The 20,127-nt window shown below is 37.8% G+C and overlaps 1 protein-coding gene across 1 annotated transcript in view; it reads left to right on the forward strand.

Moving 5' to 3' along the window:
* Positions 1-20,127, forward strand: part of TAFA1 (TAFA chemokine like family member 1) — a 767,746-nt gene that overhangs the window by 257,804 nt on the left and 489,815 nt on the right. The window lies entirely within an intron of this gene.

Below are 20,127 nucleotides of genomic sequence, written 5' to 3' on the forward strand. Positions count from 1 at the left end.
TCATTCTTTTCTTGATTTGGGCTGTCTCCTGAACTAGGATGCAAGCTCCAAGAGAGCAGGAATCTTATCTCTCTTGGTCCATGTTGCATCTCCAGTGTCTACTATGGTGCCTGACACTTGGTAGGAGCTTTAAAAGTTTTAATTGAATTACTAAACTAATCAGTGAATAACTTTCGGCAGAAAGTTTTACTGTGCATAGTACTTAACCACACTGAGTCATGCATAGTGTGTGTGTGTGTGTGTGTGTGTGTGTGTGTGTGTGTGTGTTGGTTATTTGTGCATGTTCTTGGATTATATACTTGCTGGCAGGGATTTGACCCCACAGTGACTAGCATAATGAATAAACATATGATGGCTGAAATGAACTCATTAGTAGGAAATACCCAATGTGAGCATATTTGGCTATTCGTGTGTGTCTAAGCCTCTGTGTAGCAATCTTCAGGATCATAGGCTGGTGGTTTTCTTAACTGTGCTCTGCTGAGAGTGCTTCAGTGGTTCTTCATACATTTAATTATGATTTTATTTTTAACTGTATTTTTAACTACATAAAAATTAATAAAACCCAACATACATGCTCATAATACCTGTGAACCAGTTTTGAACACATTGAAATTCCAGGTTCACCATCTTTTTTTGTGACGAATTTGAAATACCGCCCCTACCCTCTGACACACACCCCCTATTGCTATGCATAGGCAGTGTTTGAAAATCTTGAGAACATGCTAATGGTTAGGGACTTTTAACTGCACGGTATCATTGGAGTAAAGTTCAGAAGTGCACTCATGTGCTCATTTGAAACCAGGCAGGTGAGAACAAGGTCAATGAAATGTCAGAGATATCTCTGACAAAGTTCTCCTAAGGGCAGAGCAGCACACAGTGTGGTGACAAGAAAGTGTGTGGTATGTATTGGCACTGTCCTGTTCTGGATAGTTTCAGCAATTACTTTAAGCGTGATAGAATGTGGACTTTACTTGTCATGGAATCAGGGGACTACGTACCTCTTTGTTCAGAAGGGAACCAGCGTATCCATGTGATGCTTGTTGAAAACTGTGCCTCCATCATTCCCATACTTCTGCAGTCTAGGTACAAGGAGACCAGACGCATTCAAGATAACAGGGACCTGTGGATTTTCCCCCTTCTTCTGGAAAGGAGGTCAGGGAATCAAGACCATGTAGACATTAGGAATTTCTGATCAAGCTTGCTAACTGTGTTGTTTAAATTTTCTATATCCCTAGTAAGTCTTTTCCTGCTTGTACAAAAGGTACACCATCCTTCCAGTCTGATGGTGAACTTGCCTATTTTTCATCTTGTAGTCAACATTGTTTTTTGCTTTTTTTGAAATTAATTTTGATTGGAGTACAGTTGCTTTACAATGTTGTGTTGGTTTCTGCTGTACAGCAAAGTGAATCAACTATACATATAGATATATCCCTTCTTTTTTGGATTTCCTTCCCATTTAGGTTTGTAGTCGACATTTTATACTTTATGTACTTTGAAGTTGTGTTTTTAGGTTTATACAAGTTTAGAATTGTGTATCTTCTTAGTGAATTAAATTCCTATTATGCTTAGTACTAAACTATTACTATTTGTATGAATTATCTTTCTCTTAAAGTCTATTTTGTCCAATATTATTATTTCTATACTCATTTTCTTTTAGTTGATATTTACCTGATATATCCTTTGTCTTTCAGTTCCTCTAAGTCTTTAAATTTAGATCTATCTCCTGGAAATGGCAGATAGCTGCTGGATTTTTTAAAACCAGTATGACAATTTTGTATAACTAGACTAGAGATTTTAGCCTGTTTACATTCATATGACTTCTAACATATTTACATTTATTGTTGTCATCTTATTTCTGTGCTGAAGGTCTTTTTTTTTGTTTGTTTTTTCTTTCTTCTCTTATTTTAGATTGATGATGGAGTTTTCTCTCATTCTGCTTTGTCAGTTTATTAGTTTAGAAGGTCTGTGTTGTATGTCTATCATTTTAGTAATTACCCAAGCTATTGTAACATGTCTGCCTATCTTAATGACATCTGGAGTTAATATCTTTATCATACTACAGAATGATACAAGACCTTACAGCAATTTACTCTGATATCTCCTCCCTACTTAAATATTACCATTATCCAGTGTTTCAGTTTTAATTCCTCCCAAAGTAGACAATATTATTATATTTTATAGTGTTAGTGATTTTTTAACTTGCCCACATATGTGCCAGTATCTTTTCTTACATTTCTTCTTGCAACTTAGCCTTTCCATGTGACATAATTTTCCTTCTGCTTGATATACATTTTTAGAGTATTTTTTTAGTGAGTCAGAACCCTCAGTAAAACCTACTAAGTTGTAGCTGTATGACTCTTACTCTTATGATAGTGTGGGTGAGCAAATTCTTGATATTGTTAGTGATCAAACTTTAAAACAAGTTTCACCGTATTTCAAGTTTCTGGGTGCTCTAAATTAAGAAGACCAGAAAGATCACAGGTGGAAATACTTAAGAAACACAAACATATACAATTACTGCTGTTACCTTGAACTACATGATGTTGTCATATTTGCTGGTTATCATTGGTCAGTATCAGGAATTTCATATCATTTATCCTAATATTTATAGCAATTCATATATAAAGGTACAAACACAGAAAGTGAGAACCCAAGCTTGATAATAATCTTAAACTAATTCTAATTTTTTTTTTTTTTTTGCGGTACGCGGGCCTCTCACTGTTGTGGCCTCTCCCGTTGCGGAGCACAGGCTCCGGACGCGCAGGCTCAGCGGCCATGGCTCATGGGCCCAGCCGCTCTGCAGCATGTGGCATCTTCCCGGACCGGGGCACGAACCCGTGTCCCCTGAATCGGCAGGCGGACTCTCAACCACTGAGCCACCAGGGAAGCCCCTAAATATTTTAATTGATCAAAATTGCCTTCTTATTGATGGACACTAATAAGAAAATATAAATTTGAACATAAAATTAATTTACATTAAAAAGATACCACTTTAGATTGTTTTACATATTGGGTTTCCGTAGAATATTTCATTTGAGAACCCGATTTCTCTAACTAAACCAAACCAAAGGAGGAAGCATGAATTTTGTCCTTAGATATATAATTCTTTACCTGTTTATTATTCTTTGATATAGAACCTTAAGATATGCTGTTGTTGTTTTCTCAAATCAGGAGTATGTAGTCTCTGCTTCACTTTGACTAATATACACAAAGCTTTTGAAAAAACTTCTGCAAACCTGTGAGTTAATTCAGACTTTTCACTCATGTTATGCCTGACGTTTCTTTCACCAAAAGTGAAGGCTAATGACAATTAATATCTTTCACTGCATGCTTTTCCTAAAATTCTTTAACTGCTTTCCAGCACACAATCACGTACTCTTCTTAGAAGAGGATTTGATGTTTGTGACAAACCAGTCTAGAATAAATGAATTGCTAACAATCCAGCTAATGACAGTAATTAATTAAACTATTCATTAAAATTTCTTGCTTCCTGGTAAAAGATAATATCCCTCTAGTTTATCTGTTTCATTGGCACAGAATGTTAACATAGTCATTTATTATGATAATGTAGTCAAAATGACTTTTCTCTTGTCTATAATATACTTCCAATTCATATAGCTCATGGAAATAAACATCACCATTCCCATTATGTTCTTCATGCTTACCTCCTTTATCTCTTGACATATTTTTAGATCTAAACATCTAATTTTGGTGAATAAATAAAATAAGAACAACCGTTAAGCAAATTCAGTAATTATGTAACTGGCTGACAGTTCTACTTTTAACAATTTTATAATTTAATGATTTAAGTAAAGATCTATCTTTAGAATTATTTTCCTATGGAAGGTTTATTTAATATAGATTTTAGTTTAAAAAGAACAACGATTCTGACATCATCTTCCTCCTCACCAACCATTAATCGTCACCATTATCTGAACGACAATCGTCGTTACCATTCTTTATATCATATTCTCTGCAAATTAACTTAAATTAGTTCATTTAATCCTCAGAACGATGCAGAGAAGTACATAGAATATGTAATATTCCCCAATTTAGAGGTGAGAAAAATGAGCTCTATGCATTTTAAGTGACTTTATCAAGCCGAGACTTGATTCTAGACCCTCTGTTTCTGCCTAGTGTTCTTTTTCCTTCCTCCTACGATCCCAGTACTTGCAAAGCTGAAACCTATCACCTGTAACTAGCAGTGATTTCTATACGAACTACAGATGCCATCTTAAAACAGTTCTTGAATCTCAAAATTGAATACATGATTTTAGTAGATTAACCTATTGTAATACCTTAGACATCAGCCACAGTTTGGACAGACCTAAACCTGCATTGTCCAACTTGGTAGTCACCAGTTATATGTAATTGTTGAGCACTTGAAATGTACATAGTCTGAATTTAGCTGTGCTGTATCAAAATCACACTGGATTTCAAAGAGTTATATACGACAAAAAGAAAGTAATAAATCTCATGAATAATTTTTAATATTACATGTTGACATGAAAATATATTTTGCATGTAAAGTGTTTGACATATTGTTAAATTAATTTCAGCTGTTTTTAAAAAGCTACTAAAAAGTGTAAAATAATACACATGGTTCACATGTATGCCTCACACTATACTTTTATTGGACAGTACTGCCGAAGAGTTGTCGTTCTCCTTGGGCATAGCTTCCTGATTTCACTCTTTATTTAACGCAATTTCCCTTTTAAAGTGTTTGAAACTTTTATGCCAGTACTTAAGCCTCATATTAACATAGTCATCTGTTTATTTCCCATATTTGGCACTCTACACTTTTATTTAGACCCTGCTAGGCTATATAAAAATTTATTAGAGCCTTCCTAGATATTTGAAATAGTTTTCAAATTAGAAATTCAGGTATGTCCTCAAAGTCCAGTGTGTTCTTAAAAAAAAAATGTATAAAGGTAGAGAGAGTGTTAGATCACAAAGCAATTTTATCCTGCAAGGTTAGAACTTAATGATAATGATAAAAATTTAATGATAAAGTAAAATTGTGCTGAATAAATACATTAAGAAAGTTCTGCCTGAGCTTCCTCATCAACTGTATATAATATATATATATAATACATATATACTTTCCACATATATATACACACATATAAATATTAGGGTTTTATATCAATTGTTTATAACTATATAATATATAAGTATATATTATATATAATAATGTGTGTAATATATATTAGGGTATTATTTTAGGGAGATTTTATATATATACATATGTATATCTTTATATATATACACACACACGCATACAACTTTCCCACACACATACACACACATACAACTTTCCCAATGTGTGCGTGTGTATATTCATACATATGTGTGTGTGTGTGTGTGTGTGTGTGTTTCAAGGATCAAATGAGTTAGTACACATACAACACAGAACAGTGCCAGCCATAAACAATAAATATTTGCTTTTATTTTATTATAAATTTTTATCGAAGAACCCTCACAGATCATTCATTATATTCTCAAATGATCTATGGCATGGTAGAACTTCATAGGTAATATGGGAGTGATTGTTAATAAAAGACAGTTGTAGAAACATATCTAAATAACATTGTTGTCTTTCCATATCCTTTTACCTAAATATCCCTTCATTTTTGCAACTATGCTGTTTATGTTTATATTGTTCTTAGAATTCCACTACTAAAGGGAAAATAACTACTAAAGGTTATTATTTAGTCACACTCCCTTACTTAACAGATGAAGATGCCACCCAAAAAAGTTGAAAGTTATGTTTTGCACTCAGATAGTTATTTAAGAGAAGCAAGAGTAATAGTGGCATTTTATTGAGCAATTGCCACAGGCTAGGGCTGTGTAAAAGCTTTGAAGACTGTATCTCATTTAAGCAACTAAAGAAGCAACTAAAATACTGTAACTTCTCCCTGACATATGTGAGAAAATGGGAGCTAGAAGAGATTGACTTAGTTGTCCAAGGTCACATGGCAGGTAGACTAAGAACCATTGTATAAACTCTACTTTGATTTCAAAACTTGTGGGCTTGATCTTGTATTTTGTTGCTTTCCTTGTTGGTTTTGTTGTTGTTGTTTTTAAAGCAAAATAACAACATAACGGATTATAAACTCTACTTTTGGTTAGTCTTGGATCAAGGGGAATTGGAGGCATTTGTTGAATCTAAACTCTAATGGGCAGCAAATGCCAACACGGAAAGGAGGCAGTCCCAGATTTATGGTTTTGGAGCCCTGGGCAAACACCTCAGAGAGGCCCTTGATCTGTTCATCTCAATGGGAATAAACATACAGGATGAGGAATTAACTGGGTTATGATGGACAAAATATATAGACACTTCCTTGAGGCACGTGTAAAGTGACTGAAGGAGCAAACTGAAAGAATGTCAAGTGGACTGTAAAAATGACTTTTTGCTTCTTCTCAATTTAGAGACACCAGAGCTTAACTTTTATCTCCAAACAAAAGCATTAAGTGATCAAACAAATTTCAGGATCTTTAATCTAACAGACCTAGTATAAATGGATTAAATAACTTTAAAATTAGGTAAAAGAAAATTGAATTAATTTAATTGCTTGCTAATGTAGGAAAAAAATCAACTTCTCTCTTTATTATTAAACTGGTTTAAAAATGTATCTTAAGTAATGTATCTAAACTAATATGAGATCTACTGGACTGAATGATTTGAACAGCCAGATTTGACTTGGAGACGACATGAATGCTTTGGATCCTTCTAGCTTGAAAAAAATCCTCCACAAATAAATAAATTGTTCATTCCTAATTTAAGGAGATGGAAGGAAGAATGGAAGATGAATACATTTTATTCAGACCAAAAATATTGTTTCTAGTGTACTGGATCCAATGAGTACAAAATAAGATCGTTCTAGAAAATTCACATGGAAAGTGGCTACTGGTGGTAAGAATGGGTGTAATAGTTTGCTATTACTGCTATGACAGATTACCACAAACCTGGTGGCTTAAAACAATAGAGACTTATTTGTTCTGTAGATCAGAAATCTCACTGGGGTAAAAATCGATGGGTCTGCAGGGCTGGGATGCTGCTAGAGACTTTAGAGGAGAATCTGTTACCTTGCCTTTGCCAGCTTCTAGGTCCTGCCTGCACTTCTTGGCTTGTGGCCCCATTCCTCCATCTTGAAGGCCAGCAGAATAGCACGTGCAAATCTTTCCCTCTGACTTCCACACATACTCTCTCTTTCTTGTCTCCCTTTTCCACTCATCAGGTCACTGATGCAACCAGAGTTCATCACAGAGACACAATTCCCTTGTGCTGTCTTCCTTGCGATCAGCTCTACCCATCCCTCTCTTCCCATCTGTTCAGTCATCAAGTCTTAGTAGCCACAGATCCTGCTTTAAATTACTGTTGTTTTCACTTAGATAACTTATCATTTTATGCTACTCCATTATCATCCTAGAGGTTTTATCCACCAGATTTATCTGAGATCAAATTCATTTGGTCATCTGACCTCTTGGGACTTTTGAATAATGCATAAACTTGCATCAGTACTGTTGGATTCTTTTTCTGCATGATTACTGTGTGTCACTACTGGCACTGTTCATTCCATCCTCTCCATATAATTCCTACTATTCAAAGAATTTCTCGGCTTAATCCTAGTTCTCTGTTTCCATTGTACCATCTGTAAACTTCCTCACAATGTCTCTGTGTGTACGGACACACACAATATATGTATACAGCCATGTGTATACAGATGCTCACAATATCCAGGTGTGTGGATAGATGTGCATAATATCTGAATATGTATACAGACACACACCTATAATTATATGTAATTTATGGACATAAATATTTGGCAAGAACACCCTCACTTAAGAGAAGAATAACATCCAGTGCTTGTGCTAGATATTTGGAAATTTTGGAAGATGAATTATATGGAACCAGTTATGATGAAATTATGGAGATAGTTTTCTCAGAAGACACTGGTTGACAGAGGAATATTCTCTCTGTGTAAAAACCAAACCTTGGTTTCTGGGACCCAGACAAGTCTCACTGACAAGAGGTAAATTTCATCACAAGATCCTAGGAATATTTAATCACTAGGGAGCCAGCTTATGGAAGACCCACAGTCTAGTATTAAAATGGATCGCTACTGGTGAATTAATGTTAGACACTAGACGTTATTTTACCATATTCCTTAATATAAACCACGGTGAGAAATAAGTAAGCCTGTAAGTGCAGTATTCAGATTCAGTAAATGGTAATTTTTTTCTGTTGAAGTTTACTAAATAATTTAATAAATTTCCCACCAGAATCCCGTGAAATTCCAAATAAATCAGTAGATTTTCAGTTAAGCTGTTTAGTGCTTGTAATGAAACCTTAATGTCTAACAGTGTCTACTGTTTACATTTGCCTGGGGTCTCTAAAACATTATGAGATGAAACGATTTTTCTGGTCCTTGGTGTATGGCTGTCATAGAATTAAAGTGTTTCATAATTTCATATTTGATAGAATAACTTCCATTCTTCAGTCTCCTGTGGGAAAGAAGAAATAGGTGGGGCTGCATTGAATGGTATGCTGTCTTGTCTAGATTGAATTTGTTATGAATTGCATGGTTCTCAATTGTACTCTCATGCATCTTTAAAACAAACCACAAATTCTATGGGACATATTTTCTTCTTTGCTGAACACTGAGAGTGTATAAACGATGATTTAAGGGTCATGAAACTGAAGTTGGTATAAGGCTACAAACAGCATGTTAATTTTCTTTAGAAACATAAAAGAGAGCTTGTTTTGAATATCATTAAAAGTTTAATAAGAGTTCCTTTCAAGGCACTGCACAAAAGCAGCTCCACAGAAAAATAAATATGTACCCATTAGCCTTTGCTAAAATATACCCAGATTTCTAATTATACAATGCTTGTAAAGCTAATGATTTCCTCCTTTTAGAATCACTTAAAACAAGTGGTAAGAATTATATTGTTATTTAAATAGGGAACATTCATGTATAAAGAACCGATTTCTGTCTAAACTTAAGAGATTGCAGAACTTAAACATGATTCTATTTGAACACTTTGGACAGTTCAGAAGGAGGAATCAAAACAGCACAGAGGAGCAAGTTAGCCTGCTGGGATCTGGGGAACAATTGGTCTCTTAGCTTTTCTATGAGCTCAGATAACTGAGTTCATTCAGCAAATCTCCGCTGAAGTCCTGTTATGGCTACACTTTGTTCTAGGCACTGGGGTATAAGGCTGGACATGTTAGCCGATGTCCTGCCTGAAACCGACTGCATTTACTTTTTATTGGGGTGACAGACAAAACTCATAAACAAATTGATATGTAGTGTAATGTCAGGTGGTTAGCTGTAAGCACTACGAGGGAAAATAAAGCAAGGTCAGGGGCAAAATGATAGGAGTGTGACCTGATTGCCCAGGTTTAACTTTCCTCACAAGTAACTTTACCTTATGATTTTTATTTGCAGGAGAATTTAAAGCAGCTTATAGAAATACGCAAGGCACATAATAATTATATAAATATTCGAGGGAGTTAGGCATAAGGTTAGGAAAACAATTACATTCTGAGGTTAAGTTAGATCACAGAAATAGAAATCTTACAGCCTGGTATAGGTGCTGCATGTGAGCCAGGAGCTTGGCACAGCGGAATAGTCAAGCAATCCTTAAGACTGTCTATCTTCAGAACATGAGTACTGCCAAGGGGTTCAGGAGAAGAACAGTTTGCTGAAATAGAGACCCAGAAAGTTTTTCTGTTGTGGATCAGATAACATGTAGTAGAATAGATGACTCCTTGATACCCCTTGATGAAGGCCAGTGGTTCGTCACTTAAGACCTGTTCAACAATAGTAATTAAAGGTCAAATTATCTCAGCATTGGTTGTTCATTTTCTCCTGGCCTTGTTTTTTATTTGCTTGTTTTTTGTGTGTTTGTGTGTGTGTGTGTGTATATGTGTGTGTGTGTGTGTGCTGTGCAGAAATGTCTCAGACCCGTCTGAGAATTTAATGAAAGTTATGGATCCTTTCCCCAGATTATGTCTACCCATAACTGGGCACACGGTATCAGATTGTCAAGGAGGTTCTGAAGCACAAGCAAAAATCCCAAGATGTCCATTTCCCCCTTCTTATAATATCATGAGAGAGAAACATACTCACTGTTGTAGGCTCTGATTTAAAAAAAAATTCACATGCAAATATTCTTTGGCCAGTTATTAATAGAATCATATGCTTTGAAAAGTAAGACCTTCTGAGAAAAATTAAGGAACCAAGAAGGATACTGGCAGGTCTGACCGTATGTTAACAGGTTGGACAAGACAACTTTCATATTGCATCCAAGTCCATCGCCATTTATCTCTACATTGTTTAGGTGTCTCCTTTTACTTTCTCTTTTATTCACTTTTATATTTTTAAGCAACATGGGAAGAATTTCCGTGGCAGTGTGTATATCTGCTTGTCAGTGTCATTTCATATCCCAGGAAACTGAATTAACTAATAGGATAGAGTTGAATACAGTTTAACCAAATCCCTCTAGTTGAGCCAGAATTGAAACTCAAATCACAAAAAGATCTATCATGAACAGCAAAGAAAATAATATCAATCTAGGAGGATAAATGTCTTAATTGCCAAGCATCACATTTTAACAGTTTGGTTTGGCAACATTAAGAGGATTTCAAATTATAGTATCACCTACTGGGACTCATTCAGTCATGCCCACATTTACCCACCTGACCTGCTAAAAAAAAATGAATCAGAATAAAAATGCTCATTGGAACATGATATAACTTTACCCATTAATTTTCAGCGGTGCCTTTTCCATTCTTTCTTGTTTTTCCATATTATTCCCTGTGGTATTCAAAACCTGTATTGGAAGCCAAGAAAGCAGAGGGTGGGGGAGTTATTAGTTACCACAAAAGAGAAGTAAGGTCTCTGCATGGGGCCCGCAAGTCTTTGTCACTCAAGTGGTGCTGTTGAGTTAAGGAATTGTAAAAGCCTGCTTCTGTTTTAAAGACCCACAATGGTAATACCCAGCAGGAGAGAAAAATACTTTTTTAAAAAAAACATAATTCCTTTCAGTGTGAATTTCTCTTCAGGTACACTCGCATAAGCACTTGTTTTATATGAGTGGATCTTCTGATATACAGTAGGTGTGTTTCTTGACAATTCAATACCCCTGAGACATTTCTAACTTGAGTCCTGTTTTCCCAGAGAATTTGACTAGATGTTGAGAAAACTTTTTATTTGTGACTTGCTAGTGTGCTGGTATATTAATATTGGTATATTAAAATACTGTGACAATCCTCTGATCATTAGTTTGCTTATCGTTAAAAAAATGGAATAAAAATTGTACCTGTGGCATAAAGTCATGGTCAGGATTAAATGAATTGATACATGTAAGACACCTGGAACACACATAGGCACATAGGCAGCACGCAGTGGAACTGGCAGTCATGATATGAGGATAACAGCTTTTCTCTTTTGATTGGCAAATTCATAGATTTCTCTTTATACCCCAGTTCATTTCTAGCTGCTGTGAAGGATGGTATCCTATGTTTTTGGTGGGTCCCAATTTTGTTTACATAATTTAGCATGTATATATATTTGTAGTCTACCTGTAATTACAGCTGCAAATTTGATCCTATGATGCTGATGGCATCCTACCTCAAATGTCCCCAGAATCTCTCTGTTCTTCTGCCTAAAGACTTTTCCTAAAGCCATGAACAGTTACTATATACAAGGTAATACCCACAGTAAATCTCAACTATTGGAGGCTAAGAGTCCATGTATAAATGTCTCAGACACTTTGGTTTTTGGTGGGAGCATTCTGAGACACATTCTACCTTGTTCTCAGATGGTCCCCCAGTAGGAATGAACCTAGCTGCTTACAACCATCACCAGTTCAATAATATAGCTTAATTGGCTTTTTCTCCTTTCATGCTTCCTGCTTCTGGGATCATCTCTCAAATAAATTCCCAAGGCTTTGTCTCAGGCTCTTTTGTGGAGGAATCCAACTTTAGATGCAGAACATAGCCTATATTTTCACTTGGACCATCACAACTGTATTCTCCAAAATTAGTGAAAATTTTTGCAGATAACTTTTTGTGTGATGTAATAGCAAGGAGACAAACTGAAAGAAAGCTAATTTTATTTATATAGAAAAATCCATAAATCTATGTACCTTTTCTTGAAATTTTTATAGCCCTCCATGTATTAAATGAATTATCAGTAGATAAATACTTAGATATACTAAAGATGCTAACTTCTTTATTCTATTAATCTTTCCATAAAAGAAACAATCCTATTTATAGTGGTAATTATGTCCTCACTTTTTAATTTTCTAGGTGTGAGTTTGGGGGCAGTGCTTGGGATTTATGACCAATGAGTAATTTCACTACAAAGCTGGAAATGAATGGAGTCTATGGGGAGATATACATTGGAGGGAAGAAAAAGAAAATAAATTTTCATCCTGTGGCCATGTTGATTGACCAGCCAGCCCAACCATGACTTCTGCTTTTCACCCGTTGGCCAATGGAACTGACCAAGAAACAGAATATCTTGACTTAAGCCTGTACAGCTCAAATCTCAGTTGGTTAAGCCACCTCTGCAAAACCAGTTTGTGTTGCCCTGTAGGCATTTTTACAGTATCCTGTGTCTATCTTTCTGACTGTCAGTCTATCTCTGGTTATTATAAATGCTTTATTTAACCTTTTCCTTGCAGGGGCATGCGTGAGATTACTAGTTATTTTTTTAGAGAGAAAATTAATTAAGATAAGGGCTCAGGCTACCTGATCCTTCCCCTTTGGAAACTTAGAATGCAACAATAACCCCTGAAGGGATAAATCTTATCCAACATGGCTTTCATCATGCAAACTAGTAGCTTTTAGATTGGATTGAGCTGTAAGACATGTTGGTTTGGTCTGCACGGTGATGATGATGTTTTTAATTTGAATTACTTGTCCATTTAAAGATCAAGGTGGTGCCAACAAAAATGAATATTTTGAGCTTCTGAAATACTGGAAGCTTTAATAAGCCGAGGTCTCCGTTTCTACAATGCACACATAAGCTAGAGCAGAGTATCAGTGTCCCTCAGTTAGAGATCCCCGTGGTCCTCTCATAGGTCACCATGGTCTCCTCATAGGTGGCCAGTTCTTGCTCCTTGACTCTATTTTCTTGCTCCTCATCTGATTCACTCACTTATACTACCAGTCTAGCCCCCAGAAGATTTGAATTTAGATCTCAGTTTCAGAATCAGAAAGGACACAAAATAAAGTAACTTCCCTTTTTTAAAGCCAAAATAAATCTAGGATACAATGGTACAATTTAAATCAGCTAATTCTAGAGCTTGCTGGGGCCTTAGAAATTTCATTCAAACTCCCTTAATTGACTGATATGGAAACTAGGAACAGAGAAGTTAATTTCTGCATTAGGGTCATACAGCTAATTGATATAGTGTATCAGCACTAAAGTGGTCTAAATAACAGTTTGAAGATGCTTCACTTTTTCCCTTGGTGTAGAAAGGTCATAGGCTATGTCTTTCTCCAGGATTTTGGGTATTTCAAAATTTACCTTTTTTTTTTAAAGTCAAGTTATTTATAAAATACAAATTACAAAATTCAGAACTTTCAAACAGCCAAGAAATAAAGCCATTATGTTTTGAAGCCGTCTGTGTAGCTGTTGTGAGTGTGTCAGTAAGATGATAGATCCACAGGAAGGTGAGAGTACACAGAAAGTGGAAAGAGAAAGTGTTAATAGAAATCAAATGCTTTAAAGAGGTTGGATGTATGATTCTCTTCTAAATATTACTTTTTTTGGTCATCATTAACCCTAGTATTTTGTTTCATTCTTCACATTGGAAATTTCTTCCACTGTAAGATTTCAGCTTTATATAAAAAGATAATAGGTATTCTAATCTATTTTAGAACCTTCGTAAAGGTCACTCTGGGAGTGATCTGAGAGCTTTAACAGACGTGAACACCGAAGTCCTCATTAACTACTCAAACAAAAATTCTTAAAATTCAAAGAATTCTGGGGCTTCCCTGGTGGCGCAGTGGTTGAGGGTCCGCCTGCCGATGCAGGGGACACGGGTTCGTGCCCTGGTACGGGAGGATCCCACATGCCGCGGAGCGGCTAGGCCCGTGAGCCATGGCCTCTGAGCCTGCGCGTCGGGAGCCTGTGCTCCGCGACGGGAGAGGCCACAACTGTGAGAGGCACGTGTACCGCAAAAAAAAAAAAATTCAAAGAATTCTGAGTTGGTGTTAGGATGGAGTAAAGGGACCCTTTACTCTTTCAAAAGCAAAAAAACCCCCAAAAACCTCCAGCCATGACCTACAGGGCCTAAGAATTTCCAGATGTGACACGTGTTTGGTTGCTAAACTAGCTGTGCATGGACATGAGTGGAGAGGAAGCTGGTGACATGCAGATGTCATATAGCTCCTATTAAATAAGTGCTGTTCTCCAAGAATGCCAGGCTTTCAAGGCCAGGGTAACTCAAATCTCTTATTTATATATTAGTTTTCTCTGAACTAACCCAAATGCTCCTCCCCGATCCAAGAAAACACCCTGGGTCACACATAACACATACTGGTTCATAACTCCTTTTAAACAGGTGCTTCACATTATGTACTTTTTATTCCAATTATCTTACAACTGGCCTCTCTGCTTCCACCGGTCCCCCCCGCTTAGAGTCTGTTCCCTACCCAACAGGCACAACATCCTGCTAAAACAGAAGTCCTCCCGTGTCACTCCTCTGTTCTAACCCTTGAATAGCTTTTAGCTCACACAGAACAAGGATCTAAGTTGTTATGATGTCCTACAATAAGGGTTCTCAAAAAGTGGCCCCTGGACCAACAATATCAGCATCAGGAACTTGTTAGACATGTGCATTCTCAGACCCTACCCCAGATCTACTGCAACTCTAGGGATCCAGGGGTGGGCCCAGCAATCTGTGTTTTAACAAGTCAGCCAGGGAATTATGATGCTCAGCTAACGTTTGAGCCCTAGACTCCGTGGTCTTTAGATCTTATTACATTTGGACTTGAATACTCTCCCTCTGCTAAGCCGACCCCAACCACCCTGGCCTCCTTGCAACCACACAAACATGCTAGGTCCACTCCTACTTCAGAGGCTTTGTACTTGCTGTTCCCTCTCCCCCCAGATAGCCATGTGGGTGGCTCCCGCACCAACTTCAGGTCTTTTATCAGATGCCATCCTCACAGTTGAGGCCTCCCTGCCCACTATATTAGTCTCCTAGACCTCCCGTTACAAAGTACTAAACTAGATGACTTAAAACAACATATTTATTTTCTCTCCCAGGGTTCGGGAGGCTGTAAGGCCAAGTTAAGGTGTCAGCAGGGCCACATGCCCTCTGAGACTCTGGGTAGAATCCCTCTTTGCCTTTTCCTAGCTTCTGGTGATAGTCCGAAGTCCTCGTGTTCCTTGACTTACGATTGCATCACTCCAGTCTCTGCCTCTGTAGTCACATGGTGCTCTCCCTGTGTGTCTTTACACTATTTTCTAATCAAAGGGCAATAGTCATATTGGACTAAGAGCCCACCCAACTCCACTATGACTTCTTTTCAACTAATTACGTCTGCATATATTCTGTTTATAAATAAGGTCACATTCTGAGGTACTGGTGGTTAGGACTTGAATGTAGCTCTTCGGAGGAGGAATACAATTAAATGCTTAACGCCCACCCTATTTAACGTTGCATTCCGCTGTCAGCAGTTCCTATCCCACTTCTATTCTTTGTTTTTCTTTTTTCTGTTTATCACCTCCTGAAACATCCTATGTTTTACTCTTAGTTTACTGACTGGCTCCCTTCTCTGAAATTTAAGTTCCATAATGGCAAAGATGCTCGTCCTTTTTGTTTTTCATCCTCACAATACCCTCAGCTATTACAACTACCTGGCACACAGTACGAGCTCAATAAACCTATTCTGAATGAATGAAAATTATAGACCATTAGCAAGACCATTTCATTGTTAAGAAGTCTGATCACCATAAAAACAATCTCTCTTTTTTTTTCACTCCCTGGAGGCTAGGGTATGCAGAGGGTAGTATGAAAGTACCCCCCTGAGAAACTTTAAATTCATTCTAAAACTAATGGTAAGCTTGTAGGTGGACTGGGCTTTCTATCAGGGAAGCGCTGGAGCTGGGGATCTTATTGGGTTAATAATGCAGAAACCAGGAACCCGGGAATGGGTTGATATCAGCAGTACAGTTGGTGAAAGCAGGACACAGAGTGAAAGGCTCCTACACTGGGGCCTCTTGTGCCTGGATCTTGAAGTCTCTGCTCATTCACTTACTCATTCATTCATTCATTCATTGAACAAATTCTTGGATATCTAAGTGCCACATTCTGGGCTCCAAACTTGGGATATAAGACTAGGTCTCTGAACTTATGGAACTTGCACTATATGAGGGGATTAAATATAAGTGAGTGCATGGGTGCACCACGGCCAGCTTTTTCATGGGACAAGACCTGCTTGAAGTGTCTTTGTATTCACCCCAAAGAAAATCAATTTCCTTTCTTCCAGTCCAGGCACAAAATAATACAGGCATTTACTGGCCAGGTGGGAATTCGCCAAAACAGAAGCCTGGATTGGACTGTCAAAGGTAAGGCCGCTGTTGATCAGGCCTAGTTTCTGGACTCAGTGCTTAAGCACGCCCCTGGGTAGTGGAATTAAAGAAGGAGCTGATCAGTGCGGTGGGTTAGCATGTGGGCTATAAGCTTACACCCAAGTGTGCGTTTCTGCTCAGCCAGGTATGAGCCATATAACTTTGGGAAAAGGCACCTAACCTATCTGAGGCTCCATTTTCTTATCTATAAAATGGCATTAATCTTTCCATGTCATGAGATGGACACAGCTAAAGAATATAAGCATGTAGCTCAGTGGCTGGTCCAAGTCAGCACTCACTAATCTTATTCAAGGAAAACACAAATCCAGATGTGGCAGATTTAAGAATTTGTTGGATCTTTGCTTCTCTTCAGTGACATCATGGGATAAAAGAGATGGAGCCGTGAAAACAAGATGAGCCAGAGTTCTGCAAATGTGAAACACCTGCCCAAATCAAGAGGTGGACAATTGTGGCAGAAATGGCCCAGAAAATTACAACCTTCTCTTCTACTTGTGTTTTAGGAGAGTATCTAAATTTGACCAGGTATGAATTTAGGGTGACAAGTTTAAGGCAAGTTTCATAAAACACTACAGGGAAGTGACCCATAGTATGAAAACACAAGGTTTCATCCTGGTGTTGCTAAAATTAGGCAGACTGACTTTAGCCTCTCTCTTTAGAGGCTGTCTTACAAAAGACAGCAGTGAATTAAAACTGAACAGTAAACTGTGCTTTCACCATCTGTCTTGAGAGAAGTATGACCTGGGCCTGGCTGTCATTCAGGCTATTTGGGAAGGAAAACCATTTATAAGTTTTTCCAGCCTCTGGTTGGGCACCCTGTACAGAGTTGGAACCAAACTATTACAAATGCCTCCTAAGGTTATTTCCTGGGCTTGCATTTCAATAGAAATACTTTGACAGTGAGGTTGAAGTCACTGATAATACAAATAACTTTATTATACTGCTCTGATTAAAACACTGAAGGTAAGAAACTCTCTTCCATGCTCTCCTGTCCTGTTTCTCCTTCAGATTTTCCCCAACTGATCATTGAAATATGGCTAGGCTGTTGGGCTGATGTAAATGGTCATTAATTAACAACCATGGTCTTTGCGAACCCGATGCTTTTGAAAAACTACATCTGTAGCGAAAAGCAGGCTTGAAGCTGTGAGAATAATAGCATGTTTTTAAAAATTCTGCACCTGGACAAACAAAATGTCCTTTTTTAGAGCAAGGATGTCATCGGACAGAGGCAGGGAAAAAAAAAAACCCCAAGAAGCCGCCGAATCTCCAGCATGCTGTCAAGATATTAGTTTGCTGGCCCACTTCTGACTAAACATAAAGATCTTTTCTTCCAGCTAAGGCATTTGATATACATTTTTCTATTCTGGAAACACGAGCTTTGGCCTTTTTAGGTCAGATATATAGGTCTACATTATGGATGGCACCCAGTGCCTGCTTTTATAAACTGATTGCTGTTCTGTCCTTGCTTGCTCTAGAGCAAGGAGATGTTCAATCCAGACAGGCATCTTTCCGCTAAATGACCTTTGCTCAGCCTTCTTCTCGTTAAAACTTCACAACATGTCGGCAGCGTTGGATTAAACTAGGTTTAGCATCTATTCAGTAATTCCTTGAGCAGTAGGTTTTCTTATTTAAAGCAATACAGGAGAACTCTGCTTTGTTGCCAGTGCTAGGGGGATGGTTTTATGAGGAGACATAGTTCGACTTAGAATATTCCCACTTCCTTTAACAATGTGCTGTATTTTAATAGAGTTCCCATATATTATGCAAACGAAATGTTTTACAGACTTGTCACAGATGGCAGTTGGAAGTGACTATTGGACGATCACTCCATACCATCTTCTTAAAAACGATGGGCTTGATTTGTCTCCCCGTGATCCCTAATTTGAGGCGCATAAGCCACAGACGTAAGAAAAACTTCTAAAGAGTTATGCAGGGGTGGGAAAATACAAAGTTCTTTGAAGAGAGACTAGGAGAAAATATCTTCCTGTGTGTCTCCTGAAAGAAGAATTTTATGCCTCCACTAATAAGTATTAATTTTTTCTTTTTACTCTACATTATGCATTGTGCTGGGAGGAAGGTGAGTGGAGAGAAAGACCAACGTATCTGAGAGCTTTGGGGGCTATTTCCTACAGAGTTAAGCACTGCTCATTAGCAAAATTGTAGGTCAGATTTTCCCATCCTACTCATCTCTTTGAGGTCCTTCCAGACCAATTTTGGAGCATCCCCCAAACTGCATATTTTCTGGAATCCATTTTCTGCTTCAGGTACCATTCACCTCTCCCTCTGCCAGCCCCTCATGGTCATCTGACCTCTATTTCATGAAAGCAGAACCTTTCCCCCATTTTCATTTATTACTCCTGTTTCTAAATCAGGTCACCATTAACATTTCCATGGAGCTTAGCTTATTGATTGAATGAGCCACCCTTTGTTTTAGTGAATGCGATTTGGCGGAAAGAAAACCAGCTAAGCTAGTTTGGTAGAAATGGGGACTGTTCATAGGACACAGAAAGTTCATAGAAATAGGGGACAGGAAATACTGTAAAGCCAGGGTCTCATGGGAAATGAAACTGGGGAGTGAATCTGGATCTAAACAGGTCTGGGAGCCTCAACAATCACAGAGGCCACAGACTTCGTTCGAATGCTTTGTTATCATTATGCTTTGGCAGTCTTTCATGTGTCCTTAATTTTTTGCCCTGCTACCAACCCATCCAATGTTTCACAGTCCCAAATCCAACTTCCTTGGAAGTGGATTGGTTGGCCTGAACTCACCTTTTCCCTTTATTTCCCTGGTCAGTGGTCAGCCTATGGTTGATTCTTCCTTGAATTGGGCGTTCACTTCTGGTCCAATCAGATGAAATTGAATTGGGCTGTGTTGGGGGGAGAGTATGGAAGAAGAGTCATGCACACTTGGAGTATCAGAGGCTATGGCCAGAGACCAGTAATTTGAGAGAGGGGTGTGGGTGTATCGTCTAAGATAAGGTAGTCGCATTTGTCCCCAGGGACCTTTATAGAAAGGTTGAGTTTTGGGAAGATGCTAAGGATAGATATGGTGGTTTTCACTTATGTTGAAATTATATTGCATGAGCATTTCATATTTTGCCCAGAGTTTATTCCAGGCAACAGTTAGAAAATAGGAGACTTACCTGTGTCCTCTGTGTGTGTGTGTGTGTGTGTGTGTGTGTGCTCATGTGCACGCATGTGCTCTACGCACACACATGCAGTAGGGATAGGAGAGGATTAGTATAAACTTTTCGTGCCAGAAGACACCTTAGAGATCCTTGGGCTCAACCCACACATTTCACAGATGAAGAAATCCAGACTCATAAAGTTTATGTGATTAGCTTACGGGCATACAGCTATTAAGTGGCAGAAAAGAGACTCAGTTATCTTGATTCCTCATCCAATGAGCTTTATAACCCAGCTCTATTATATTTTTGTCTCCAGAAAAAAGTCTTTGTTCATTGAAACAGGACCAAACGTATACTATGCTTTGTCATCACATGGTTTG

The sequence above is a fragment of the Monodon monoceros genome, unplaced genomic scaffold (genome assembly GCF_005190385.1).
Source record: "Monodon monoceros isolate NGI ecotype Baffin Bay Population unplaced genomic scaffold, NGI_Narwhal_1 Super_Scaffold_3, whole genome shotgun sequence".
In the NCBI taxonomy this organism is placed as follows: domain Eukaryota; kingdom Metazoa; phylum Chordata; class Mammalia; order Artiodactyla; family Monodontidae; genus Monodon; species Monodon monoceros.